General features: G+C 41.5%; 1 long non-coding RNA gene across 1 annotated transcript in view; it reads left to right on the top strand.

Moving 5' to 3' along the window:
• Window positions 1-13,935, top strand: part of LOC127673825 (uncharacterized) — a 34,654-nt gene extending 20,719 nt beyond the window's left edge. The window contains exons 2-3 of the long non-coding RNA XR_007975232.1: window positions 13,222-13,297; window positions 13,875-13,935. This is a non-coding gene — a long non-coding RNA (uncharacterized LOC127673825). The remainder of the gene's footprint in view (window positions 1-13,221; window positions 13,298-13,874) is intronic.
• Window positions 13,936-14,170: the final 235 nt, after the last annotated feature.

Consider the following 14,170-nt stretch of genomic DNA (forward strand, 5'->3'; position numbering starts at 1 on the left):
GGCACTGTGTGGGCAAAGAGAAACTTAATTCATGTTTTGTTTGAGATGGGGTTTCATGTAGCCTGGGGCCAGGCTCAATGTGCAGCTAAGGAATGACAAGGTAATCTTGAATTCTTGAGCTTTCTGCCTTTGTCTTCTAAATGCTGGGACTTCAAGTATGTAATCCCAAGCCTGATTCAGTATACCGGCATTGAGTCTTACTGCTTTAGGTATAATCTGTTTCTCTCCTTCTAGAATGGCCTCTTCCCAGCAGTGGAATCCAGGGACTTCATTCATGAGGCAAGGGCTGTACAACTTTCTCTCTTCTCCTATTTTGAGACAGGGTCTCACTAAGTTGCCAAGGCTTGGACTTGAATTTACACTGAATTTCAGAGAAGTCTTGAATCTTTGATCTCTTGCCCCATCCTCTCAAACTGCTGGGATTACAGGCCTCTACAACCAGGTATAGCTTCAAATTTTATTTTCAAGCCAGGCGGTGGTGGCACATGCCTGTAATCCCAGCACTCTGGGAGGCAGAGGCAGGCAGATTTCTGAGTTTGAGGCCAGCCTGGTCTACAGAGTGAGTTCCAGGACAGCCAGGGCTATACAGAGAAACCCTGACTCGAAAAAAAAAAACCAAATCCAAAAAAACAAAACAAACAAACAAAAAAAACCAAAATTATTTTTGAGAGAAATAGTTTCATTTTGCATCTAAAAAAGAATAGTTGTCTATACAACTTAATGTATTTCAAAGCACCTTGTTGGTCATTTTCAGAGTGCAGAGAAAAAAAGAGGGTGGGTGGGGGAGAGAGAGAGAGAGAGAGAGAGAGAGAGAGAGAGAGAGAGAGAGAGAGAGAAAGAGAGAGGCAGAGACAGACAGAGACAGAGGGCGAACATGGTCCTGCAAGCCCTTGCCCGTCTCCCCCCCCCCCCCATTCCCTCTGCCTTGTTAAAAACCATTAGATTACATTCCTAAAGTTAGCCCGGAAGTCTGTTCCCTTTTTTGACCACTTCTTCATCCTGAGGCTGACTACCAAGGTCCAGCTATCAAAGTATTGAAGTCCAATAATCAAAAGCCACCTTTGGCTGCCCTAATTAACATGCCCAGTTAAATTAAACACCTCGTCCTAACACAAGGTTCCCCCTTTACCTTTATAAGCCACCATTTTCCTATGGGCCATGTTTGTCACCTCTGTATCCTTTGATCTCCCATCCCTTGTCCCCTTCCCCTTCTTCCTCTATCTCCATCTTTGTTCCTTATCTCTGCCCTTTGTTTCTCTGGGGCAAATAAATCTCTTCTAGGTGGAGAACTTGGTCTTAGGGTTCTTTGAGATAACTTTGAGGTCCTTCAAAGGAAATACAAGGAAATAATGGTCTAATGGAAAGATAATAATTCATTTGTAGAGACTGAATTACATCAGGTTTAAGATTTTTGTTGGGAACACACCAGAAATACTCTCTAATATAATAAAAAGGAATGTGAATCAAACAATGGTTAATCATTATGATGGCTAATTTTAATTGTCAGTGTGAAAAAAATCTAGATGGATCTGGGAGGACAGTTTGGGTGAAGGATTGTCTTTCTTATGTTAATTGGTTTGGGAAGACTCAGCCAGCTGTGGGTGGCTCCATTCCCTAGGCAGGGTATAATGACCATTTAAGTGTAGAGTGCAAGCTGAGCATGAATTCTTTCACTCTCACTGAGCTAGTGATCTAGCTGTTGTAGGTTCTGACCTTGACTTCTCCACAATGATGGACTTAACCTGGAATTGTGAGCTGAACAAACACTTTCTTCCTTAAAGCAGATTCTGTCAGTGTATTTCAGACAGCAAGAGAAATGAAATGAAAACAATCACCTTTGCAAATCTGTTAAGCTTAATATGTTAACATTTTTCAATCTTCGATGTACAAATATATTTTCTTTAGAGTCAAACAAAAAGCAAAAGTATTCAGTAATGAATGCATCTGGCCACAGAGCCAGGACTTTTGCCCATCATCGTCGTCATCCTCCTCCTCCTCCTCCCCTTCCTCCTCCTCCTCCTTCTCTTCCTCCTCCTCCTCATCAGCAGCAGCAAGGAGAAGCTTTCTATGCTTCTGCCAAGATGCTGCCCAGAGACCAGTATGTCCCTAAAACACATGCATACATTTTAACTTGTGGCAGCCAATAATTGGTTCTTCTTGGCAAGTAAAAATTTGCTAGTAAATTATTATAAAATAGAAATGTATACATAGATTCTGTGATGAAGTGTTTCAGGGAGTTATTAGGATTTCTTTTGAGTTTAAACTTCTCATGTGTGATAATTATCACAACCTTTTGAAAGACAAATACTTGAAAACTTGGAAATGGACATCTATTTTAATTAATATATTTATATATGAGTACTCTGTCTTCATGTACACTTGCAGGCCAGAAGAGGGCATTGGATCTCATTATAGATGGTTGTGAGCCATCATGTGGGTGCTAGGAATTGAACTTGGGACCTCTGGAAGAGCAGCCAGTGCTCTTAACCACTGAGCCATCTCTCCAACTCCTGAAATCAATTTTAGAGAGGCGCTCAACTGATGGAATAGAACACTGTTTACATATGAAGGCTCAAACAACTCAGTCACTAATAAAACAGGCTGTTTTCAATTCAATTTTCTCTTTCAGTTAATGACTTAGTGATAGCAGATAAACAGAAGTCTTGGCTATACACAAACTGTGGAGTGAGTTTTGTGAAGTCTCCCAAAGGCAGAGAAAATGTAAAAAAGGAAACATTAAAATACAATTGTATGAATTTGCATTTAAAATCAAATTCAAGCTGATGTGAAAATGGTTTGTTTATAAAAATCAAATCTTTGTAGGATATTCTCTTGTAATAATGATCAGTGCTGGATTTACTGATATTTATATTTCAAAATAATTCATCAGAAATTTACTCAGTATGATCCACAACTCATGAAATGCTCTTAATGGTTGAATCAGCAAAAATACCTTCCTCAAAATTAAAAATTACCAAAAAATGCTTGCAATCTTTATTTTCCAAGAGATACTCATATTACTTTTAATTTCAGTGATTGAAAGTGACAGTGCCAGATGAGTACATTTGATGACTTAGTGTATACCTATGCAGAAATTAGAGGAAAAATGTGACGACTAATCAAGATATCAAAGAAAGTATTATTTAGTGTACAAGAGTATGACACTGAATGCTTTCTTTCATTGATTAGCTATGGATTAGTAGCCCCTCTTGTTATGTGTTAACACAACCACTTTGAGTCCCAGTGGGATTGATCTGGAGAAAGGGTCTTCAATGAGGTAACCAGGGTTAAATGAAAATGGGTGTGGCACTCTGGTCCAGTAGAACCACTGTCCTTGTGCGGGGCAGAGGAAAACTGGAGATCTTTCAGTGACTCAGGACAGCTGTGCAGGCATTCTGTGCGATGGTGAATGCTGTCTACAAGCTGGGAAGAAGACCACACCATAGAGCCACCATCCCTGACACCATCTCGATGGTAATCGTCTGTTCTCCAGAATAGTGAGAAGACACAAGCCTGTTGTGTAAGATGTTCAGCATGTTTGTTGTGTTTCATTGTGGCAACCCAATCTAACCAACACATAGTCTGCTCTAGAAATAGATCAAACTATTAAGTGTAGGATCCCTTGGAGAGTTTTGACAAAATAATATAAATGTTTATTCATTTTTTAGTTAAGGGTGTCTAAATTCACTGTGTGTGTGTGTGTGTGTGTGTGTGTGTGTGTGTGTGAGAGAGAGAGAGAGAGAGAGAGAGAGAGAGAGAGAGAGAGGGCTGGGCACATGCTTGTCATAAAAATATAGTAAGACTAGTGACTGGTGTGATGGCTCTGCTGACACAAGCCGGGCAGTCTGAGTTTGTACCCTGTGACCTACATACAGATAGAAGGCTAGAACTGACTCCACAAGGTTGTTCTCTGACTTCCACCTGCACACCGTGGCACGCACAGGACAATAATAATGAGTAATAAACCCGTAGTAAGTCCAAGACTCTTGCTATATATTTTCTCAGGCAAAATCTTGAAGATTTCTGTTAAAACAAGAGGTAAAAATTGCAATCACTGATTACTAAAAATCCCACATGGAAACTTACTTTAATGACCTAGAAGTGAGTGCCAACTGCAGCCTGGACCAGAGTCGTAGAACAGAAACTTCCTGAGCCCCTAAAGCACTTTGTGTGAAATCAATGGCCTGGAACTCTTTGGCTTTGCTACATGTAGAAGACAGACTCACAGTACTCAGACTTGTGATTTAGCTGCTATCAAAATAAGTGTGCTGGTTTGGCTTGCTAGCTCATGGCAGATGAAACCAACAGTTTCTTAAGTAGCAGAGTGCTTCTAAAATACGGAGATTGATTATTGATAGCTTTCAAGCGAAAAAACTCAGTAGTTCGGAGTACAACGACCCATATATCCATTGATGACTCTTGAATGCTCGTATTAACTCTGAGTTAAGGATTCGTCCCTAGTCAGCCACAGAGCACACTTGGTGCCTACTGCAGAGAGTTATAATGTAGCCTCTAACAACACTGTAATAGTGTAAATGGGGGTTGACTGGGATTATGCCAGTCTCTGGACAGCATCAGGAAGCAGAGTGCTGAGCATCTCTGAGCGTGAATCTTGTCAAAGCTGTACATTCTGTGATATATGAATCTCACAACCAAAACTTTAATACCATTAAGATATTCATGTGGATTGTGCAAGGTGCACAGATCAGTAAAGGATGAATTTTGCTCCTAGTTCGAGCAGGTGGAAGCAACTGTCTTTTATATGATTTAATTTTATCAATAACCAATCGTAATAAATCTTCACTCGTGCCATATGAAGGAGGGCACACAGAATCTTAAGGATTCCACAACCAAAAAGATTTATTGTCTCATTTTAGCTGAAGTTTTAGCTAGAGACATTTTTATGTCTAAGCCAGTTATTGGGCTGTTCCCATGTTGAGGAATCGGCAGATCAAGTTACCTGCCTTATTTGATTTTCTCAATTTTTTCGATATCTTCAGGAGGTCTTCCCCTGTCGTATCTGATCCATATCACTTTGGAAGGGGTCCAAAGCCTCTTTTCCTTTCCTATCAACACAAATACAGAGCCTCTGTCCCGAAATGATTTGGGAAATATTATTATTTATAATATAAGAATATTATTACTTATAATATTATATTATTATTTATAATATAATTATTATATTATTATATTATAAATTATTATAAAATATAATAATTTTCAACTGAAAATTTCTGGTTACTGGTCCTTGGTCCAGTAACCAGAAATCATTAAAGCTATACCACTTGACCTTTCTCCCAGTGGAATTTCAATATAATCACCAAATTCATAACCACATGCATTTTGATAATTAAAGCAACCGAAAACAATTAAAGCAATCTAAACAATATTGACCACTGAGACAGTGCTTCTTCACCATCTCTTGCTTTTTGACTTATAATTTAAGATTAAAAGCCTCAATGTTTTATACATCTATGTATACTTAAATTGTCCATATTATGGAGACTAATATCTCTGTGGGTACATGTCGTAGTGTGCCCCTTTCTCTTTATGTAGTTCTCAAGGCCTAAGTTTCGACTGTCTGAGGTAGGCTAGGCTCTCTATCCCCCGATTTCAGCCAATTTTAGAAGATGGACTGCCTCAATGGTTATTATCTATGTGTACTTACTGTGTGAGCCTATTTCCAGGCTCTATTTATGTCGTAGCAGACAAAAGGAATCCCAGAAATCCCCATGTGGGCCATGTTCAAAGATCTTGAGAATTTGCCTGGGCAAGACTTTTAGGTTTCTTTAAAGCACTTTTTTTTTTTCAGTCAACGTTCCTAACTCCTCCCTTCTGTAGTGCTTAATATCTCTGTATACTTAAGATCATTTAAACAACTACACTGTACTCTCTTCTATTCTTAAAAGGAATTAAATAAAAATTTATAGATCTCTTTTTTTCTGTCTGGGGGCTGGAGGCAGGCGGCTTTTATTGACTGCTTCCCACTGCCTTCCTCCTAGCATCCGGTCAGGGCGCCAACCTGCTTCGCTGCAAAGCAGGGCCTCCCAGCACCTCTGAGCTGAGGCTCTCTCCGACAGCTGTGTTCCTTCGCTGTGTGAACCTCAGCTCAGCTGAGAAACCACTTCTCCCTCCTCCTAGACTTATATCAATCGTGTGTACGTGTGAGTGTGTGTGTGTGTGTGTTCCATCCAAGAATCTCTAAATTATTTTTACTAGTGAGTTCTTACTTACCACGCTGGGGCCATTTGTAGCAGTTAGTTGGCTACAGCGCTTTGGCTCCCAGAGGGTCACATGCACGTGCCCAGGAGCTATCTGGATTCCAGAATGAAAGAGGACACACACACACACACACACACACACACACACACACACACAGCAGTTAAGTTTAAAATGCCTTGGCTAGCTCGAAGGCTGGGTAGTTCTAATGCTCCCTGTGCACAAGTTTCCCTCCTGTAATCCTTCCTCTAATTCTACATTTTATCCATTTTATCTTTGTTGCTGTGGCTCCTTTAAGCCTTTGGTACCCAAGATGCTTCTGGGCAGCCCTTTGGGGGCCACATTCCTTCTCATGTGCATTTTGAATGATTTTTCATTTGCAGCTCTAAATCTGATCTGTCTCCCTCCAAATTATGACGATCCTCTGTCTCCTTGTTTTTTTGTTTTGTTTTTTGTTTTTTTCCCAGTTCCTTGCCTTCACATATCTAAAGGTCCTGCCGTGTCTCCCTCTGCCCGGTCATTGGCTGTATGACAATCCTTTATTACCAATCAGAGCCAGCAGAGGGCAGGCTTCCATTAGCCTACGTGTGGGACACTGCAAACAGGTTTTTGGGTAACATAATTAGCAAGGGAACACTAAGCCACTAAGCAAAGCAATGAGAAGGAGTCTTTAAACTCTCAAATCCTGCCTCAGTGACTTAGTCCCTCCAGCCAGGCTATTCCTAAACCTCTTCTAACACCATCCCCAACTGGAGAGCAAGTCTTCAAAGCAAGCCTTTGAGGGAATACTTCTACTCAAGGCCTCGAAGTGGGTAAGGCTTGAAAGATCAAAGAAGTGAACAGAATTTCTGTCGAGGTTGAGAGACTAGATGTGAGGAAGGAGAAAGCTGAGGGCATAGCTCAGGGTTTGGCTGGCGTGAAAGCGTTTGGGGCTACCGACTCTCTGGAGAGCATCATTTCCCATCCAGCTGACATTTGACATAGAGACTCGGAAATCGCCGAATAAAGGTCAGAGAAGCCCAAACTCACTGAGTAGTGACTTTCCTGCCGGGGAGAGAAACATCTCATTTTAAGTGGCCGGTGCACAGTGAGTTCCTTGAGGGCAGGACACACATCATTTATCCTATACCCTCAGTGCCCAAATGTGGTAGATACTTAATAATAATAATGCATTTATCTGATTCCTTAAAAAACCAATCGAAGTCAGCTTGAGCTTTTGTCATCTCCCAGTAGCAAGTAAAAAGAAAGAAATGTGCAGATGTTTTAGCCAATGGCAGCATCCTTGTACCACAGAGGTTCTCATGCGCTCATGGTTCCAAGTTGCTATGCAGCTGAGGCAGGTTTTGATCTCCTCTTTTTTCCATATTCCGAGGCAAGGTGTATACCACCACACCCGATCATATTTTATCTTTCAACTTTCTTCTCTTCAAAGAGTTGAAATAACCCGTCCTATCTCTTCAGGCTTGGCTGTTTTTGTTTTCTCCATCTGCCTAACTCAGCAGGAGCAAGGAGCCCTGAGGGAGATCTTTGATCTTAATCTCCAAGTGCTACTGGCACTGAATGCTTGCAGATCCAGGCAAGGGTTGTCACTTCCTCAAGAAAGGAAGTTTCCTTCTTGCAAATTGTGGAGCAAAATGTCTTCCCCTGAAACTTTCCCGATCCCTAGTAAGTTTCCAGGGAGCAGGGAGAGGTCATCTTTATCTGGAAAAGAATTAAGATGTACTCAAAGGAAAAGATCTGCATTAGGTCAGGTTTGGATATAAGAAAAGAATAGTCCAGATGGGATTACAGAGCTTCTTGTAAAAGAATGCTTTCATGTTTTTAATTACTGACCTTTATTGTGGTAATCATGCTAATTCCCCTGCCCCCAATTTTTTCAAGTGTGAGAAATGGAAACATTTTATCCTTTATCAAATAGTTCTGAGACATGAGTGATATGTCTGGCAAAAAAAAAAAAAAAAAAAAAGAAAGAAAGAAAGAAAGAAAAAGAAAAAAGAAAAAGAAAAAGAAAAAAAGAAAAGAAAAGAAAAGAAAAGAAAGAAAAGCTTTAAAATATCAGTTGGCTAGAGAACAAGACCACTCACAAAACAAGAATCTCACAAGAAAACAAGATCCAAAAGCACTCCCAAGCATGTTCATTCTTGCATGAGAAGTACACTGTCATATATCAGATCATCAAATCTGTGCGGTTAAATACCAGATTTTGTACTCCCCAATCTCTGATTGGTAGCATTGTATACAAGCTGTTAAATTACAACGAAAACACAGCAGTGGGCTTATGTCTGTTGGCCAGAGACTGTTCTTGCTTTATCTGTTCTCCTTTGAATCTTTCAGAAGTAGTAGAGATTTTTTTTTTTAAACCTGCGGTGAGCTATTTTCACCTTAGCTACATCTTGCAGGGAGCTCCTTCTGAAAGCCTTTAGCAGAGAGGAGGCTTCTAAGTCTGTGTGGGACAGACCGAAGGTGTTGCAGGATCTAGGACACTTGGGTAGCTCTGGGTCTTATCATACTATGGTCCCCTGTGAGGAACCGTGGTGGTGAGATAAGGATTTCCTTTAGACCAAAACCGACCGGGAGTCAGGAAGATAAGGCGAAACCACAGTGGGAGGGTGGGTAGCCGGTGGGGCAGTGACTAGACTCTACTCCATTTCTGAACCGGGGAGGGGGCGCGGCGCGGACAGTGCCATCTCCATATTAGGAAAGGCTCCAGGTGATCGGAGTTTTCTGAGAAGGCTGTGAGATCAGATGGAGTCATTTTTGGATTTAAGCGCCCGTGGCTTCCCCTGTGCACTTCAGGGAAGACTTAATTGCTGCGTTCTGTCTTCCTGCACTCCTCTCCCCGCATTTAACCACCCACCTTCCAGGAGCACATCTGCAGGCTCTGCAGAGACGGTGGCAGGCAGCCACGGTTGTTCTGTCCCACACTCAGCACGGCCTCAAATGCCAGGCTTGCTGGGATTCTGCAGGAGAGCAGAGGCTACCGAGCAGTTAGAGGAAAGTTCTGTCCATGACTGTGTGCAACAGCTTCCTAGGAATAAATAAAACTTGGGACCTTCTGTGCTAAAGAGAGAGGCTGAGTCTGTGCATTTTATAATAATTGAAAAGGTGGTGTGTGTGTGTGTGTTGTTGTTCTCAAAATTTATGTATTTTTGATGCTGAGGGTGAATCAGGGACACTGTATTTGCCTCTTCACGGGACTGCAAACAGCCCCCATCTGTTTCCAAAGTTTAATTCCAAAGCCCAGCCTTCCATACTCAATCTGGGAATGAAAATCCAAACCAGAAGTGGTCATATTTACTCTTTCACTGGGAATGTAAGTTCATTTTAAAATCTGTGCAAACTTTGAATCCTTAGTAACTTTGTTTTCTTTCATGTGTAAGGTGAAGCCTTGAACAATACTTAATTGGTTAAGACAGTTGCTTGTACAATTATACACTCGTGTATTGGGTTATATATAACTAAGCCCAGCACAGTTTTTCTAAGAGAACTTTTGTTCCATATTTAAATTTAAAATCGAAGGAAATTCACACTACTAGCCAGTTCACTTGGGTTTATCCACACAGTTATTTACAATGATGAAGATTCAGTGTGGCGGGCACGCTAGGCAAGTTCTCTCTCGCTGAACTACATGCCAGTCCTTCCAGGGCTCTTAGACCAGGGGTTCTCAAAAAGTGGGTCGCGACCCCCGGGCTCAACTGTCCCTTTCACAGGAGAGGTCTAAGACTATCAGAAAACAGAGATGTATATGCCAAGACTCAACATAGCAGCACAATTACAGTTATGGAGGAGCAATGAAAATGATTTTATGGTTGTGGAGGGGTCACCATAAATAACATGGAAAACTGTATTGAAGGGTCGCAGCATTAGGAAGGTTGAGGATTGTTTTAGACAATTACAGCTGAAGCATTCCTGCGTTGGTAACACTTTTTCTGAGACTGAGCTGAACGACTTCCATTGCTCTTATTGATGGTAGTAAACTGCTACTTATTTCAGGATAGTCCACGTCAGGCATTGTCTTATCCTAATGCGTTTTGAATGTTCCCATATGAGCCTCTCTGACGTGTCTTCTCTCATGTGGCTGGAAAGAGACACTCATTTCAACATCACTATTGTGTCTTCACAACTTTTGCTAGAGGCTTCGGTCCTTAAAGATGGCAGTAGCCCAAAAGCTTCTCTGTTTCTGAGGGTGGTACCGGCCCCAGATTAAATGTGTTGATAATAAAAGATCCACCATTTCCATCTCAAATAATTCCAAATTTCAGTGGGTGAGAATGCTTGCTTCACAGATAGTAAGACTTGAGTTCAAAATCGCCAGTGCACTCATGAAAATCTAGGTGTGATCTCTCATGTGTCTATAACATTGATCTTCGATACTCTTGAAAATCTAGATGTGATTTCTTGTGTGTCTATAACATCAATCTTTGGTACTCATGGAAATCTAGGTGTGATCTTGTGTGTCTATAACATCGATCTTTGGTACTCATGGAAATCTAGATGTGATCCTCGCATGTATCTGTAACACTGGCACTATGTGGGGGAGGAGAGAGGCAAGACGGTCGTTGGGTTTGTCTAAGTGAGAGCCTCTGACTCAAGAGAATAATGTCTAGTGAGAGAACTGTACGGCAGCATCCTCCTCTGACCTCCATGAATATGCCTGAATGCAACCACACGCATGCAAAATACACAAATGCGAAATAAAAATTTCCAAATGTGACAAGTGATGCATACCCACGGTTAAAAATGCAAACAGAAAAAGCATGCACTCCCATGTGTATATTTAGAAGTATGTATTTTAAAAATATGCATATTTATAAAATACATATCCCATTGCTTTGAAGCATTTTTCTATTTAATATATTGTGATTATTTTCCTTAACTCAAATGGTGGCCTCATTCTGCCTTGTAGATATGCAGTGGAATTGATTTATTTGCTCTTTTTATGCAAATTCTTCTCAGATCTTTGCGACAGTGGCTACAGGGATGGGCATCTTCGAGTTTCCTTTCTGAGCAATTGCCCAATCCTTTTTGTAACGTAAGTTGCTAGACAGTTTCCTTTTTACCACAACTCTGCTCCTGACCTCAACCTGTCTGCTTCAATGTGAACTGGTTTGGCTGATTCGGAAGATGGGATCGCTTTACTGGATTCTTTATATTAGTTACTCTGGAGTAGATTCTTCATTTTAGTTGCTGTGTTTTCTGGGCTAGAGGCTGCCTGAAGTTGCCCAGAGTTATCCTGATAATCTCATGTTTCCTGCCATCTCTCAGGGTTCCTGCCCATCTTTGTCCTCTCTTTACACATCTCAAAGTTTAACTTACCCGCACACAGATCATGCTTTACTCCAAAATCCCAGCAAAATGAAAACAAATACAGAAAAAAAAAAGCAAAAAAAACCCAAAACTCACTTCCTAAGAAAACCCCCAACTCATTTTTCTCTTTTTTTGTGTAACATTTCAGAATGTTTTTGTATCTCATTTTTTGTGTGTGTGTGTATGTGTGCATGCATATATTTGTGACAGATGTGTGTGTGTGTGTGTGTGTGTGTGTGTGTGTGTGTGTATGCCTGGCACAGTGCACATGTGAAAGTCAGAGCACAACACATAGAAGTCAGTTCTCTCTTTCTTCCCAGGGTGCTAGCGATGGTGGTACTCAGGCGGCCTCTCTGAGCTGGCTGGCTGGCTCATGTGATCTATTCTAAAGTAAAGACATTTATTTATCCACCTCCACAGTCAACTTGAAGTTAAGTAGACCTTTACTGACCTCATCACATTGTACCAGTCTCTGTGAAGAGCGCTAGTGTCTTCTCCCAGATATGAGAGGAGAGTTTTGCTCTCACAGTCCCTCTCTCTGCCCCCTGCCCCATAGCCCCGCTGGTGTCTCTTGCTTCACAATGACTAGTTGTCTCTCTCTCACATCGTCCCAAGCACACACAGACAAGCCAGGAACTGAGTCAGGAACTCCCCTCGTCCATGAATCCCTGCTTGGATTATGCTTTGGTATTGGAACTCAAAACTGTTGCCAATCCCAGGTTTTCCTTCTACACATAAAATCATCTTATGAAAAAACCCCGGACATCTTTGTTTAAACTCTTTTTAACTTTCTTGGCAGTCCTGGAGACACATCACTATCTGAAGAATATACACTGCCCTTTTCTACTGAACAACTAGTGTCACTATCAAACTTTAATTGCCTGCCTTTGTGTGGCTTTATTACTGACACTAACTCATATAATTTGAAGATTTATTTATTCATACATTCTATTTGCATATATTTAACTGAAGCGCTATGATGTGATAGCTATTATTTTAGGGTACTGGACACATGAGTGAAAATAAAATAAAATAAAATGGTAAATCCTTACCATTTTCATATTGAAAAAGAATTGTCACAAAAGCCACACACTGAAAAGGACAAGAGTCCTTGTCTTGATAAAGCTAACATTGTAGAAGTCAGGTGCTGTGTCATATATTGAAATAATTTTAGTTATTTAAGTATATAAGTCACAACTGTATTTAGTTATTTAAGTATATAAGACACAGTAGGAGGCACAGGTGCTGAGAACACACAGCAGGAGGTACAGGTGCTGTGAACACACAGTAGGAGGCACAAGTGCTGTGAACACACAGCAGGAGGTACAGGTGCTGTGAACACACAGTAGGAGGTATAGGTGCTGTGAACACACAGCAGGAGGCACAAGTGCTGTGAACACACAGCAGGAGGTACAGGTGCTGTGAACACACAGTAGGAGGGGGACACAATCCTATCACCTTTGACTCTACTTTCACTTTTTTAACCTGTAGAGAATACACAGTGGTTTGATTACTCAGATTTCAGACAATGAGTACAGGAGGAAATGGAGTCCGAATCAAGCAATATTTAACGATGTCACATTAGGTCATATTCTAGCAAAGAAATCTTCGTTGCAGTGTTACCTACAATGTCACTGTGCCAAATATCTGAAAGAAGCTAAAGAAGGAGTGGTTTATTTGAGCTTCTGTTTTCAGGGGCATTAGTTCACGATCAGCTAGCTGGGGAAAGAAGGAAAGACAAAGAGGTGAGGACCGGATACACTCTTGAAAGGTATGACCCCAGTGACCTCCTTCTTCGAGCCAGGCCCCACCTCCTCAGCAGCCTCCTTGGTGTGAACCTAGTGCCTCAACTCATTGACGAAACTACCACCATCTTGATCCAGTTGCCTCTCACTATTGCCACTGCCTGGGGACCAAGCCTTCAGCACACAAGCCTTTGGGGAAACATATCATATCCAAACCGTAACTGCCTTTGGGGTACTCTGAACAACAGAAAATGTTCTTCAGATTGAGGGGAAACAAGGGCAGTTTCTGGCAACTCCAGGTCTATGATTTATTCGTACTTCTAAAATTGTGGCACTGTTCCTGTAATGTCTAGACTTGGTGTAGAATTTGGAGTTTGGTGGAAGACACGATGACTTCTTTGCCAATTTATAGTCTTTCCTTTTTTGATAACTCAAAATTTTCTTTGAGAAGAAAAAATAAAATAACCAAGGAATATGCTGAAGCAAGAGGGGGGAGCTGGTGTGGGGAGGAAAAGGTGCAGTGGGCAATGGTTTCTAGACTTTTCTAGAGTCACACTAACTTCTCAGAAGGCTGAACTCAGGCTGCCTTGTAACTGCCCACAGTTACATCGAACAGATCACCTGGAAGGAGAACTGGGGATGAAATAGGATGGGCCACTGCAAGAGAGGTAAGGAGCCAAGACAAGTTTTCTGATCAAGGCTCGAAGTTTTAATGGGGTGTATGTGTCCAAATATAAAGTCAGGTGGGGGGGAGGGGGACCCTGAGAGCCAGCTTGGTTGCTCAACAGGTGGCTAGTGTCCTTGAAGAAGAGTGGGCTAGAGCTTCACCCTAGGTGCAAGGCAGTGGCTACCATCCAGGTCTGAAATTGCCCCTCCAAGGCTGGGGGCAGGCACACCGC

Source organism: Apodemus sylvaticus, chromosome 23, assembly GCF_947179515.1.
Source record: "Apodemus sylvaticus chromosome 23, mApoSyl1.1, whole genome shotgun sequence".
Lineage (NCBI taxonomy): Eukaryota > Metazoa > Chordata > Mammalia > Rodentia > Muridae > Apodemus > Apodemus sylvaticus.